The following is a 5,646-nucleotide window of genomic DNA, read 5'->3' as shown; positions in this document are numbered from 1 at the left end:
TCATTCCGTAGTGATAAATACCTTGCCCCACTCAAAGATGGCGGTATGTTCAGGCATTGCCTAGCAACCACCATTCACAATAATTTCCGTTCTGAAACTATAAACAGCTGTGCCACCATCTCCCTCTCACTTTTTCAGAGTGGTTTGATCCGGGCAGCGTTGCCTAGTAACCACCAAATGAGGGGGTTGTTTTGTTATTAGAAAAAGGCAAGAGAAAAGAAAACCTTCCTTCTCCAAATCATAAAAATCACATTATTTCTGTAATGAATTCATGCCTGCGATGGTGTATCGTGTAAAAAGTCAAAGTACTGGAAACTTCGTTCCATAAAACAATGGAAGTTAGCCCCGAGTCCCAGGACAGATTTCACAGCTATGACCATTGGACTATCATTCGCACAGTTTTCCTCATCAGGAGGATGGTGGGGCCAGTGATAGGGCTCCGTGGGTCACAGCGCTTGCCGTGAAGGCCTGTGGAGCATTCAGTCCCGGGAACCTTCCTGGAAGAAGGAAAGACCTCGAGACACACGCCATGGCACACTCCATATAATAATCGATGCTACTTTCTAAAACTATAATAATATGTCTACAGCTTTTTGTCTTTAGTCTTTTTTATTTTTCTTCTTTTCTTTGAGTGGTTCTGAGACAGGGCCTCATATAGCCCATGCAGGACTTGGTATGTGGCCAAAACTGGCCTCGAACTTCTGGGCCCTCTATGTCTTGTCGAAATCTTTTTTGTTTTGTTTTTTTGGTTTTTGGTTTTTCAAGACAGGGTTTCTCTGTGTAGCTTTTGGAGCCTGTCCTGGAACTCGCTCTGTAGACCAGGCTGGCCTCAAAACTCACAGAGATCCGCCTGGCTCTGCCTCCCGAGTGCTGGGTCTAAAGGTGTGCGCCACCACCGCCCGGCTTGTAATCAATTTTTATGGATGTAAGGAATCAAACATTCTTTCTTTGACAAATACTAGATTTCTTCTAGTGTGTTTCAAATGATACAATAAAATAATAGAATTTTTCTTTGAGACAGACTCTCCCTGGGTGACACAGACTTGCCTTGAACCAATGATCCTTCTGTCCCATCCCCCCAGGGCCTGTCACCTCCACACCCTCCTGATTATGTACATCTTCCGAGTTAGCACTTTTAGCAGCTTGGTTACTGTATGTTTGAAAGCAGTTGCTTTCATTTATTAAGCATATTACAAAACAATATTTTTATTTTGTTTTTGTTTTTGTTTTTTTTTTTTTTGGTTTTTCGAGACAGGGTTTCTCTGTGTAGCTTTGCGCCTTTCCTGGAGCTCACTTGGTAGCCCAGGCTGGCCTCGAACTCACAGAGATCCGCCTGGCTCTGCCTCCCGAGTGCTGGGATTAAAGGCGTGCGCCACCAACGCCCGGCAACAATATTTTTAATGATTTATTTATTTTTATTTCATGTGCATTGGTGTCTTGCCTGAATGTACGTCTGTATGAGGGTGTCAGATCCCCTGGAACAGGACTTGCAGACAGTTGTGAGCTGCCTTGTGGGTGCTGGGAATTGAACCGGGTCTTCTGGAAGAGTAGCCAGGGCTCTTAACTGCTGTTTTTCCAGACCCTATGAAACAATCTTTTAAAGTAACTTTTTTTGAATGCTGTTTCCATTCTGGATTTTATTTCCTATAGTTTGTAAGGCAGAGTTTCTCTGTGTCTCAACAGCCACTCCCAAATAACTATTCAGACTTATTACTAATTATAAATGCTCCACCAATAGCTCAGGTTTTTTTGTTTTTTTTGTTTTTTTGTTTTTTTGTTTTTTTGTTTTTGTTTTTCAAGACAGGGTTTCTCTGTTTAGTCCTGGCTGTCCTGGAACTCACTTTGTAGACCAGGCTGGCCTTGAACTCAGAGATTTGTCTGCCTCTGCCTCTGAGTGCTGGGATTAAAGGCATGTGCTGCCACTGCCCACCTCAGGCTTGTTACTAGTTAACTTTTTTTCCCCCAGAGCTGAGGACCGAACCCAGGGCCTTGTGCTTGCTAGGCAAGCACTCTGCCACTGAGCTAAATCCCCAACCCTCTTTTTTTTTTTTTTTTTTTTTTTTTTCTGAGACAGGGTTTCTCTGTGTAGCTTTGCACCTTTCCTGGAGCTCACTTTTTAGACCAGGCTTGCCTCAAACTCACAGAGATCCACCTGCCTCTGCCTCCCAAGTGCTGAGATTAAAGGCATGTGCCACCACTGCCTGGCTTAGTTAACTCTTACATTTTTTTTAAAGATTTATTTATTTATTATGTATACAGAAGAGGGTACCAGATCTCATTACAGATGGTTGTGAGCCACCATGTGGGTGCTGGGAATTGAACTCAGGACCTCTGGAAGAGCAATCAGTACTCTCAACCTCTGAGCCATCTCTCCAGCCCCAACTCTTATATTTTAAATTAACCCATATTTCTTATCTACTCTTTGCCACGTGGCCTGGTACCTTTTTTCAGTACATCAAGTTCACCTCCTTCTCTCCGAGTCTCCTTGTGATTCTCAGACTCCTTCTCTTCATCTTTGGGCTTTATTTTTGTCTGCAAGCTCCTCCTAACCTCTGCCTGTCCAGCTATTGGCCAGTAAGCTGCTGCTTCTTCTTCTTCTTCTTCTTCTTCTTCTTCTTCTTCTTCTTCTTCTTCTTCTTCTTCTTCTTCTTCTTCTTCTTCTTTGGTTTTCAAGACAGTGTTTCTCTGTGTAGCTTTCCACTTTTCCTGGAGCTCACTTGGTAGCCCAGGCTGGTCTCGAACTCACAGAGATTCGCCTGGCTCTGCCTCCCGAGTGCTGGGATTAAAGGCGTGTGCCACCAATGCCCGGCTACCAGGAAGCTTCTTTATTAACCCAACCACAGTGACATATATTCGCATAGTGTAAAGGAATATTCCACAAATAATTAGCAACAAATGTACTCTGTACATGATGAAATAAACAGATACATACAATAATTTGTTTTGTTTTTCAGAGAGGGTTTCTCTGTTTAATAGTCCTGGCTGTCCTGGAACTTGCTTTGTAAACCAGGCTGATCTAGAACTCACAGAGATCTGTCTGCCTGTCTGCCCAGTTCACAAAGTCAGTTCCAGAACAGTCAGGGCTGTTTACAGAGAGAAACCCTGTCTCTAAAAAACAAAAAACAAAAAAACTGCTCACTTTCTTCCCATTTTTTTTTTTTAAAGTGGGGCTGGAGATGGAGAGAAGGCTCAGTTGCTGAGAATACTTTCTGCTCTTTCAGAGGAACCAGGTTCAGTTTTCAGCACCGACGTGATGGCTCACAATCTCTTTTAACTCCAATTCTGTCTTCTGGTCTCCCTGGGTACTGCAAGCATATGCTACACATGTACATGCAGAGAGACACTCATACACATAGAACAAAAATAAATCTTCGAGCCAGGTGGTGGTGGCCAACGCCTTTAATGCCAGCACTCGGGAGGCAGAGGCAGGCGGATCTCTGTGAGTTCGAAGCCAGCCTGGTCTACAGAGCGAGGCCCCAAAGCTACAGAGAAACCCTGTCTCGAAAAACAAAAAACAAAAACAAAAACAAAACAAAACTTCAAAAACAAAAACAAAGCTGGGCGTGGTGGCATGCAAGTTTTAGGACAGCCCGAAACCCTGTTTTGGGGGTGGGGGGTGAGGTGAGGTAAATAAAGCAAGAACAAACAGAAAACCTACCAAACAAGTACAGGAGTTGGAAAGATGGCTCAGTGCACGCAAGAGGACCCGAGTTCAGATTCCCCACCACCCACAGTGAAAAATGTGTATTTCTTTTTCGGAGGGTCTGAGAGAAGTTCCATGAAAGACCACCAGTAAGGATGCAATCAACAGGAGCGTTTATTATTTCCGACATGTGATGGTGGGAAATGGCGACCCCAAGAACCGTTCACTGGCTCCCTTTAAGCAGGGAATTTAAGTTCAGGGAATTCCAGGGAGGAGGGATTAGTCTGAGGGCTGATTGGTGGAGCAAAGATTAGTCTAGGGGCAGATTGGTGGGAGGATCTAATGGTTAGGGACTTTCCAGCTGCAGGGTAGGGAAAGCTGCTTAGCCATCAGAAGACTGTGGGGAGCCTGCTGATTGTTTCCCGAGAACTGTGTGCTCAGCTCCAGCTAGTTCTAGTAAACCGAAAATGAGGCCTGGTCCCTGGCAGAGCTATTAGAAACCTGTCATGGCTCTGGTCTGGCTCCCTGGCCCTCCCACTTTTCTTTCTTTCTTTCTTCCTTTCTTTCTTTCTTCCTTCCTTCCTTCCTTTCTTTCTTTCTTTTTTTCTTCCTTCCTTCCTTCCTTTCTTTCTTTTTTGTTTGTTTTTGGTTATTTTGTTTTTTTTCAAGACGAGATTTCTCTGTGTAGCCTTGGCTGTTCTGGAACTCGCTTCATGCATAGACCTTGAAATCAGAGATCCACCTGCTTCTGCCTCCTGTGTACTGGGATTAAAGGCGTGCCCCACCACCGCTTGGCTCTTTTCTTTTTCCTGTTTTAGTTTTTCGAGACAAGATTTCTTTGTGTAGCCACGGCTGTCCTGGTACTCTGTAGACTGGGCTGGCCTCAAAGGTCCGCAGTGTGCTGGGACTCGAGGCATGCGCCATCACCCCTGCCCTCCTCCCGGCTTGCAGCTTTCTGTTAGTTAACTGTACTTATTACGTGTCTGTCCACAGATGGTACAGTAATTTTCCAGGTCATGTTATATTCATGCCGTTGGCTGCAATGCTCAGACTCAATTTCTCCGACTAGATCATGCATTCCTAGCACAGTTTTTATTTATTTATTACTTTTAATTACTTTATCTATGTTTTTTTTTTTTTTTCGAGACAGGGTTTCTCTGTGTAGCTTTGCGCCTTTCCTGGGACTCACTCTGTAGACCAGGCTGGCCTCGAACTCACAGAGATCCGCCTGGCTCTGCCTCCCAAGTGCTGGGATTAAAGGCGTGCGCCGCCACCGCCCGGCTTATCTATGTTTTTAAGAAATGTATTTGCTTTGAGCCAGTTACTGGCTTCTTTCCCAGAAAACGGGGTGTGTGTGTGTGTGTGTGTGTGTGTGTCGAGGGGGGGGGGGGAGGGAGAGAGAGAGAGAGAGAGAGAGAGAGAGAGAGAGAGAGAGAGAGAGAGAGAGAGAGAGAGAGAGAGAGAGAGAGAGAGAGAGAGAGAGAGAGAGAGAGAGAGAGAGAGAGAGATCAGGTGTTGCCTAGCAACCTCCACTTAAGTTGGAATTCGCGTCTTTTCGAGGGAAAACAACTGCCCTGGCTTCCAAGTCTGCAACTTTACGGTGTTGCCTGGCAACGTCGTTTCCCGAAGATGTGATTGGACCGCTCTCTGCGATCTGTTCCCGGTCAGAAAGAGGAGAATTTATTAATCTCTGTGAGAACACAACGGCTGGGGACGCGTTGCCTAGCAACCTGGTTCCCCACCCTCCCCTTTAGCTCCGAGTCGGAAACTCGAGACCGACTCCAAGATGGTGGCCGGATGTGCCGTTTTCCCATTTATTTCGTGCTTGATACTGTGGACAAAAGTTTGTTCGATCTCCAGAGGCCCCTAAACACTGTGCCAATTCTGTGCGTTTCATGGTGTGGGCAGCGCCAGGGTAGGGATAAAACCGCCACCCCCGGATGCCCAGCACAAACATGGCCGCCTTAGCATCAGCAGAGGCTGCCAGACGTCCGGCGCGGGTG

Source organism: Peromyscus leucopus, chromosome 1 (assembly GCF_004664715.2).
Source record: "Peromyscus leucopus breed LL Stock chromosome 1, UCI_PerLeu_2.1, whole genome shotgun sequence".
NCBI classification, from domain to species: Eukaryota; Metazoa; Chordata; class Mammalia; order Rodentia; family Cricetidae; genus Peromyscus; species Peromyscus leucopus.
This window is presented reverse-complemented; position numbering follows the sequence as displayed.